The 10079-nt window shown below is 45.9% G+C and overlaps 1 pseudogene across 1 annotated transcript; it reads left to right on the forward strand.

Annotated features, from left to right (window-relative positions):
* The first annotated feature begins 7570 nt into the window (after positions 1-7570).
* Positions 7571-8274, forward strand: LOC116275229 (annotated as a pseudogene). The gene has a single exon (XR_004184160.1). The product of XR_004184160.1 is annotated as a protein/nucleic acid deglycase DJ-1 pseudogene (transcript).
* The last annotated feature ends 1805 nt before the right edge of the window (positions 8275-10079 follow it).

Raw genomic sequence — 10079 nt, forward strand, 5'->3', positions numbered from 1 at the left:
TCAGGCCTGCGCCACCACACCCGGCTACTTTTTGGATTCTTAGTAGAAATGGGGTTTCACCATGTTGGTCAGGCTGGTCTCGAACTCCTGACCTCGTGATCTGCTCACCTTGGCCTCCCAAAGTGCTGAGATTACAGCTGTGAGACAACGTGCCTGGCTAACTTCACCTTTTTCTTTACAGAGAACATAAATAGATTAGGGACCATCAGAAGGAGACCCTTTTAACTTCCTGAGCCACCACCACCATCAGGAGAAGCTACTCACATCTGTCTCATTTTTGTCTTCTCCCATCTCAGAAGGGTGCGGGGCTGACTGCTCACTGATGCTCCACATCCCTCCCCTCCCCCATCGCCTGAAAACTTGCTTCATCAGCAATTGCTCCCCTTTCTCCTGCGTCTTCAGTCTCTTGGTCTCTACTGGATCCTTCCCTTCACATATGGTGCTGTCTCTTCCATCTTAAACAAATGAGTTCTCTTGGCCAGGCACGGTGACTCACATCTGTCATCCCAGCACTTTCAGAGGCCAAGGTGGGAGGATTGCTTGAGTCCAGGAGTTCAAGAGCAGCCTGGGCAGCATAGTGAGGCTCCATTTCTACTAAAATAAACTTTAAAAACTTAGCCGGGCATGGTGGCACACACCTGTAGTCCCAGCTACTCAGGAGGCTGAGGTGGGAGGATCGCTTGAGTCCCATAGGTCAAGGTTGCAGTGAGCTATGATCGCATCACTGCACTCCAGCTCTGTGTTACACAGCATACATAGGTCTTCTTCTATACAGCATTGGCTTCTATCTGCCACTCTCTCTCCTTTCATTCATTGCCAGTTTTCTTAAGAGTTACCTCTACTCCCTCTCTCCTCCTATCACCCCCTCATTCCCCAAATCACTGCAATCTGTCTCCTGCACCCCACCACCCCCCAACACACACAACTGTTCACCAGGGGCCCCAGCTGGACACAATGCTCACTTCTCAGTCCCTGCAGTGGGGACCCCTTAGCAGCACTGAATACTGTTGACCATCTCTTCTACTTGGAACTCTCTCCCCCGGTTGTCTTCTCTCCTGACAAGTCTCGGTTTTCTTGTCCGCTTACCTCTCTGACTACTTCTTATTGCCTCCTTCTTCCTCTGCCCTCTTCCTAGACTTCCTAGATCCAATTAATATTAATTATGTAGCTTCAACCTTCTAAAGAGTTCTTTTTTTTTTTTTTCGAGACGGAGTCTCGCTCTGTTCCCCAGGCTGGAGTGTAGTGGCACAATCTCTGCTCACTGCAGCTTCTGCCTCCCTGATTCAAGCAATTCTCCTGCCTCAGCCTCCTGGGTAGCTGAGATTACAGGCACACACTACCATGCCCAGCTAACTTTTTGTTGTTGTATTTTTAGTAGAGATGGAGTTTCACCATGTTGGCCAGGCTGGACTCGAACTCCTGACCTTGTGATTTGCCCACCTCGGCCTCCCAAAGTGCTGGGATTACAGGCCAAGAGCTCTTAAAGAAGAGAACACTACTTCTCTTTTTTTCAACTGAAACTCTCACTTTGACCTGAAACCAAATAAAAGCCCCGTAACTGGGTTCCCCACATCCACTCCTGCCCTTTTTAACTTACTATCGACACCTCATCTAAATTGTCTTTTAAAAATATAAAACCAGCCAGGAGCAGTGGCTCACACCTGCAATCCCAGCACCTCCCAGGCCGAGGTGGGTGGATCACCTAAGGTTCCAGACCAGCCTGGCCAACATAGTGAAACCTTGTCTCTACTAAAAATACGAAAATTAGCCGGGCGTAGAGGTGGGCACCTGTAATCCCAGCTACTCGGGAGGCTAAGGCAGGAAAATCTCTTGAAACTGGGGGGCAGAAGTTATAGTAAGCTGAGATCAAGTCATTGCACTCTAGCCTGGGCAACAAGAGCGAAATTCCATCTCAAAAACAAAACAAAACAAAACAAACAAAAAAACCCCCACCATAATGCTGAAATGTGGGTGTAGTGAAAACAAAAACAGATGATAGATGATAGCTAGCTGGCTAGCTAGCTAGACAGATGATAGATAAAATACCAATCTAGGCCAGGTGCAGTGGCTCATGCCTATAATCCAAGCACTTTGAGAGACTGAGAAGGGAAGATTGTTTGAAACCAGGAGTTCAAGACTAGCCTGGGCAACATAGGGAGATCTTATTTCTATAACAAATTTTATTTTATTTTATTTTTTGAGACAGGGTTTCACTCTTGTCACCTAGGCTGGAGTGCAGTGGCACACTCTTGGCTCACTACAACATCTATCTCCCAGGCTCAAGTGATCCTCCTGCCTCAGCCTCCCGAGTAACTGGGACTACAGGTGCACACCAACACATCTAGCTAATCTTTGTATTTTTAGTAGAGACAGGGTTTCACCATCCTGCCCAGGCTGGTCTGGAACTCCTGACCTCGAGTGATCCCCCTGCCTCGGCCTCCCAAAGTGCTGGGATTAGAGGTGTGAGCCACCGCACCTGGCCTATAACAAATTTTAAAATTAGCCAGACATGTGGTATGTACCTTTAGTTCTAGCTACTCAGGATCCCAGGAGGTCGAGGCTTTGGTGAGTTATGATTGCACCACTGTACTCCAGCCTGGGTAACAGAGCGAGATCCTGTCCCTAAAAATAAATAAATAAATAGAATACAAATCTGGGCCGGGTTAGGTGGCTCATGCCTGTAATCCCCACTTTAGGAGGCCAAGGCGGGTGGACAACCTGGGGTCAGGAGTTTGAGTCCAGCCTGGCCAACATGATGAAACCCTGTCTCTAGTAAAAATACAAAATTAGCCAAGCGTGCTGGCAGGCGGCTGTAATCCCAGCTACTCGGGAGGCTGAGGCAGGAGAATCGCTTAAGCCTGGGAGGTGGAGGTTGCGGTGAGCTGAGATCGTGCCACTGCACTCCAGCCTGGGCAACAAGAGAGAAACTTTGTCTCAAAAACAAAACAAAACAAAACAAAGCAAACAAACAAAAATAATGCAAATCTGAATGCACCCTTTTGCTATATAAAATCTTTCACTGTCTTCTTTCATTACCTGCCTATAGGATAAGTTCCAAACTCTGAAAGAGGGCTTCCAGGGCCCTCTGTGTCAGACCCCACCTTCTTCTCTAGTTTGTCTCTCACACCTACCCCCTTGCCTTCTCCAAGCCTTTTCCATTCAGCTAAACCCTTTCAGTTCCCCAAACCCAGCACACTATCTCTTGCTTCTGGGCATTTGAACATGGTATTATCTCTGCCCAGAACACCCTCCTGTCCCCGCTGTCCCTCCCTTTATCTAACTCCTACTCATCCTTCAGAGCTCAACTCAGCCATTTCCTCTGCTTACCCTTTGCTCATTTATTCAGAGGTGGCAGCTGCACGTAAACTTTAAGAGCCTCAGAGAGAATGCTCAGTCCGGCCAGGGACCTGCTAGGAAAGGGAAGGAACAGGGGGAAGAGGATTGTAGGGTCTTGTTTTTTTGTTTTTTTTTTTTTGAGACGGAGTCTGGCTCTGTCGCCCAGCCTGGAGTGCAGTGGCCGGATCTCAGCTCATTGCAAGCTCCACCTCCCAGGTTCACGCCATTCTCCTGCCTCAGCCTCCCGAGTAGCTGGGACTACAGGCGCCGCCACCTCGCCCGGCTAATTTTTTGTATTTTTTTAGTAGAGACAGGGTTTCACCGGGTTAGCCAGGATGGTCTCGATCTCTTGACCTCGTGATCCGCCCGTCTCGGCCTCCCAAAGTGCTGGGATTACAGGCTTGAGCCACCGCACCCGGCCTTTAGGATTGTAGGGTCTTAATGGTTTAAAGGGTGGGAGCTGAGCGGCCAAGCTAATGAGAAAATAAGCATTCTCTGAACACAGAGTAATAATATACAGAAAAACGGAAAGTTAATAATGAGAACTTCAGGATTTTTCTCATGTATGTTTAAGTTAAACGTTCTTCTCAGGCGATAATAAACTTACAAAGGGCTTAATAGGGAACACTTGATGACCAGGAAAACGGACTTAATAACAAGTCATTTATTGAGCACTACAGGCACTGAGTGGAGCATGTTATTGTACATGATCTACCACATTGCTAGTAACAAAATAAGCATTGCTCTCACCATTTTGCAGATGAAGAAGATTCAGAGAGTTTAAGCGATTTGCCCAAAGTTCTCACAGTAAATCAGTGCCAGAGTCAAAGTTCGGACTAAATCTATCTGAACCCAAAGCCAACTTCTTGATGTTGACATTCTTTTGCCCACTTTTACTATGGGATGGATTTCAGGGGAGATTCTAATGTGCCAAGAAGATGGGGAGCCCATTGGTAGTCCCCACACTTAATGTCCCCATGACACCCATCCTGTGCACGCTGACAGTTTGACAACTTACACAGCAGCTGGTTTGCTCGGAGGAGATCTCCGTTAATTAAAATAGCACTAAGGGAGCGCAGTGCAAACCATGGCAGTGGGTAATTAATGCAAAGGAGGACCAAGGCATGCAGAAATGCTCAGCCTCTACCTGCCAGAGCCCAGCTTCGCTCATTGCCCCCAGCCTAAAGTTGCCACTTTGTCCCTCTGGCTACGAGCTGCTGCTGCCTGTCCGCCTACTTCCATGGATGGGGAGGAACGACCTGTCCTCTGAGGTCACACCCAGGGCTTCTACTCTTACTGGGCTCTGCACTCTCAGCCCTTTTTGAACTATCTGTCTCTCCCAGGAGATCCAGGAGGACAAGACCAGCCAGAGATCAGCCATTCAGGCCCCAGGGCTTTGGGGGCATCATCTCAGAGGAAGTGTCAATCCTAGCCTGCTCCTGCCCCCATCAAGCTGTCTGTCAGGAGTTGTTGCCTTATGTCTTAGGGCAGGAGCTTGAACCAGTCTGCCTCAGTATCTAGTGTGCTGGGCTGAACTGGACCCAACCTCCTCAATGCCTCTGCCCAGACCTAGGACTTGCTTCCCTGTTGGACCTGGTCCTGAAGCTCACTGCTTTGCTGGGGTCCTGATCCACCTTCCTGTTCCTTCTCTCATTTCATTATCATCATATCTCCAGCAGGTACTCTGCAAAAAGATAGTTCTCCATTTTGCAGATGAACAAACTGAAGTTGAGAGCAGGGAAGTAGCTTGTCTAAGGACAGCAGACATTTCCCTTCTGTTCAGAGGCTGTGTTCTTCTGGGATTCCAGCCTTCAGTTCAGCTGTAACTTGCTGTTCTGTCTTTAATAAACCTTTTGTTTTGGAATAATTCTAGATTTACAAAGAAAGTTATATGGACAGCAAAGAAAGTTCCCTTATACCCTTCGTTCAATGTCTCCATTGTTGACATTTTCTATTACCATGGTACATTTGTCAAAACTGAGAATCTGACATCGTATACTTGATTTTTTTTTTTTTTTTTTTTTTTTTTTTTGAGACGGAATTTCGCTCTGTCGCCCAGGCTGGAGTGCAGCGGCGCCATCTCGGCTCACTGCAAACTCCGCCTCCTGGGTTCACACCATTCTCCTGCCTCAGCTCCCGAGTAGCTGGGACTACAGGCGCCCGCCACCATGCTCAGCTAATTTTTTTGTATTTTTAGTAGAGACGAGGTTTCACCGTGTTAGCCAGGATGGTCTCGATCTTCTGACCTCGTGATCCACCTGCCTCGGCCTCCCAAAGTGCTGGGATTACAGGCGTGAGCCACCGCGCCCGGCCTGTATACTTGATTTTTGAATCAGGAAATTTTTTTTTCCCTCAGGAATGAGCTCCAAATTTCTCTTTTCTGCATCCAAAAGTCCAGTGAGGAGTCTGGATGCATGTAATGTAGCCCCTTCTGCACCATGACACCCACCCTGTGCATTCCTACCTTGCCCAATGTCCCCAACCCCCAAAAACAGAAGGACCATTCAAGGAGGACCAGCTGCAGGCCCAGAGAATCAGATTCCTAGTCAGCATCCTTCAGGTACCTCACTCATCAAGCTCCTCTTTCCATAAGGCTTCAAAGATACCTCTTGCCCACAAACACACTCCTACCCACTAACCTCTAAACTAACTCCACCTTTAATTCTTGTGGACACCCGCCCAATATCAACTCCATCCTCAAAGCTGTCAATAAGATCCAATGAAGCAAATATTTATTGATAACATAGAAATAAATCCAATCCTGTGCTGACCTTAAGCTGCTCCTGGTCCTTTGGAGGAAATAGACACCTTTGTATATGATTAAAGTAGCATGTGGTAAGTGAAGCAGGGTAAACAGTGGTTAAGAGCTTGAGGTCTTCAATCAGAAATTGATGTGACTTTAGCTAGGTGGCATTAATTTCCATGAACATCTGTTTTCTCATCTCTAAAATAAGAGGCTGGGGCTGGGCCTGGTGGCTCACGCCTGTAATCCCAGCACTTTGGGAGAATGACGCAGGCAAATCACTTGAGGTCAGGAGTTCAAGACCAGCCTGGCCAACATGGCAAAACTCTGTCTCTACTAAAAATACAAAAATTAGCCAGGCATGGTGGCACACACTTGTAATCCCAGCTGCTCAGGAGGTTGAGGCAGGAGAATTTCTTGAACTCGGGAAGCAGGGGTTGCACTAAGCCGAGATTGTGCCCCTGCACTCTAGCCTGGGCAACAGAGAGAGACTCTGTCTCTTCCATTGCCTTCTAACATCTATTGTTACTGTTGAAAAGTCTACTGTTAGTCTGATTGTCATTGCTTTTACTTAATATGTCTTTTCTTCTTAATAGCTTTAGATTTCTATTTTTCCTTGATATTCTATAGTTTCAGCTGGGCGTAGTGGCTCATGCTTGTAATCCCAGCACTTTGGGAGGCCGAGGCAGGCAGATCACGAGGTCAGGAGATCGAGACCATCCTGGCTAACATGGTGAAACTCTGTCTCTACTAAAAATGCAAAACATTAGCTGGGCGTGGTGACGGGTACCTGTAGTCCCAGCTACTCGGGAGGCTGAGGCAGGAGAATGGTGTGAACCCAGGAGGCAGAGCTTGCAGTCAGCCAAGATTACACCACTGCACTCCAGCCTGGGTGACAGTGAAACTACGTCTCAAAAAAATAAGTAAATAAATTATATATATATATATTCTGCAGTTTCACTGTGAGGTGCTGGATGTGACTTTATGTTGATTTATCCTGCTTGGGTCATCATGTCTATTTTCTATCTGAGAATTTACATCATTCACCAATTCTGAGACTTATTAACTATCATCTGTCCTAATATTGTCTTTCCCTCATTCTGTCTGTTCTCTCCCTCTGAAATTCCTATTAGTTGTATTTTGAAGGTGTGTCATTTTATTATCCAAGTCTCTTAACTTTTCCCCCCAGATCTTTATCTTGTTGTGCTACATCCTGAGTGATTTTCATACCTCTATATATTAGAATTCAACAATTCTCTCCTCAGTTATATCTAGTTAACTGTTTAGCTCATCCACTGAATTATTTTTTCAAAGGTTACTGTCTTTAAGAATTTACTTCAAATTCATCTAAGTTTTAATAATGTCTTATTTGTCTTATGAATTTGATTATTTTCTTTTTCTTTTAAATATTTTAAAACCCTGTTAGAATCCTCAAAAAAAAAAAAAAAAAAAATAAAAAAACGAATCCAAAACCAGCTAAAAAGTATCATAGGCTGGCGTGCGTTCACCTTCAGCCTGGTGTGGGCCTTTAAACATATAAAAATGGCTTCCAAAAGAGCTCTGGTCATCCTGGCTAAAGGAGCAGAGGAAATGGAGACGGTCATCCCTGTAGATGTCATGAGGCGAGCTGGGATTAAGGTCACCGTTGCAGGTCTGGCTGGAAAAGACCCAGTACAGTGTAGCCGTGATGTGGTCATTTGTCCTGATGCCAGTCTTGAAGATGCAAAAAAAGAGGGACCGTATGATGTGGTGGTTCTACCAGGAGGTAATCTGGGTGCACAGAATTTATCTGAGTCTGCTGCCGTGAAGGAGATACTGAAGGAGCAGGAAAACCAGAAGGGCCTGATAGCCGCCATCTGTGCAGGTCCTACTGCTCTGTTGGCTCATGAAATAGGTTTTGGAAGTAAAGTTACCACACACCCTCTTGCTAAAGACAAAATGATGAATGGAGGTCAATACACCTACTCTGAGAATCGTGTGGAAAAGGACGGCCTGATTCTTACAAGCCGGGCCTGGGACCAGGCTTCAGCCAGCCTCTGCAATTGCTGTGCCCTGAACGGCAAGGGATATGGCGGCTCGGGCGGAAGGCTCCAATTTGTTCTTAAAGACTAGAGCAGCGGGAACTGTGATGATCACTTAGAGAAACAGGCCATTAGGAATCCATTCCTACCATGTCTGCCTCTAAACAAACAATGGTAGGTTAATGTGTCTGTAGCTGCACACACATTGCTTTTATGTGGAAGTATAGCTGTGGAACTCACAATCATACAGAGATTTCAGCCTACAAATTGTGTCTATACATTTCTAAGCCTTTGTTTGCAGAATAAACAGGGCATTTAGCAAAAAAAAAAAAAAAAAAAAAAAAAAAAGAGTATCGTGAGATCCAGTCATGCAGGCTCACGCCTGCAATCCCAACACTTTGGGAGGCCAAGGTGGGCAGATCACTTGAGGCCAGGCGTTTGAGACCAGCCTGGCCAACATCACGAAACCCCATCTCTACTAAAACACACAAAATTAGCTGGTGTAGTGGCTCCATGCCTGTAATCCCAGCTACTCGGGAGGCTGAGGCAGGAGAATCGCTGGAGTCTGGGAGGTGGAGGTGGAGGCTGGCGGGAGCTGGAATGTACCCACTGCACTCAGCCTGGGTGGGATATGAGGAGACTCTGTCAAAAAAAAGAAAAGAAGGAAGGAAAGGAAGGAAGGAAGAAGAAGGAAGGGAAGGAAGGAAGGAAGGAAGGAAAGAAGGAAGGAAGGAAGGAACAAAGAAGAAGATCACTTGGCAAAATTTAACACCTTTTCATGATAAAATATCTGAACAAAGTAGGAATAGAGGCATAATAAAGGCAATATATAGAAAGCCCACAGCTAACATCATATTCAATGGTGAAAAACCAAAAATCTTTTCATGTAAGATCAGAAAAAAGGCAAAGTTGTCCACTGATAGCACTTTTAGTCAACATAGTATTGAGAGCACTGGCCGGGTGCGGGGGCTCATGCCTGTAATCCCAGCACTTTGGGAGGCCGAGGCGAGCAGATCACGAGGTCAGGAGATCAATACCATCCTGGTTAACACGGTGAAACCCCGTCTCTACTAAAAATACAGAAAATTAGCCGGGCGTGGTGGTGGCGGGCGCCTGTAGTCCCAGGTGCTCAGGAGGCTGAGGCAGGAGAATGCAGGACCTGAGGCGGAGCTGCAGGAGCCCAGATGGCACTTGACCCAGCCCAAGGACAGCGTGAGATCTCAGTCCCAAAAAATAAAAGTAATTAACAAGATAAATTAGGAAAGAAAGAGAGAGAGGGAAGGAAACGGAAAAGGAGGAGGAGGAGGAGGGAGGAAGGAAAGAAGAGGAGAGGAGAGGGGAGGGGAGGGAAGGGACAAAGGGAGGAAGGAAAGAAAAAAGGGAAAGAGAGAGAGAAAGAAAGAAAAAGAAAGAAAGGAGAAAGAAAGGAAAGAAAAAAGAAAAGAAAAGAAAGAAAGAAAGAAACGAAAGAAAGAAAGAAAGGTAAGAAAGAGGAGGAAAGAAAGAAAGAGAGAAAGAAAGAAGGAAAAGAAAAGATAGAGAAAGAAGTATTTCCAAATTGGGGGTGGAGGGGGGAAGAAGACGTAAAACTATCTTTGTTTGCAGATAACATTATCTTATTTATTTATTTTTGAGACCAGGTCTTGTTTCAAGCAATTTAGCCTGAATAATAGGGACCACAAGTGTGCCAGCACGCCAGGCTAATTTTTGTATTTTTGGTAGAGATGTGGTTTTGCCATGTTGCTCAGGCTGGTCTCAAACTTCTGTGCTCAAGTGATCCATCCACCTCAGCCTCCCAAAGTGTTGGGATTACAGGTATGAGCCACTGTACCTGGCCCAGATGATCTTACATATAGAAAACCCTAAAGACTCCATTAAAAAAATGTTAGAACTAATAAATAAATTTAGTAAAGTTCCAGGATATAAGATCAACATATAAAAATCAGTTACATTTCTATACACTAACAATAAACTATCTG

This window comes from Papio anubis, chromosome 1, assembly GCF_008728515.1.
Source record: "Papio anubis isolate 15944 chromosome 1, Panubis1.0, whole genome shotgun sequence".
NCBI classification, from domain to species: Eukaryota; Metazoa; Chordata; class Mammalia; order Primates; family Cercopithecidae; genus Papio; species Papio anubis.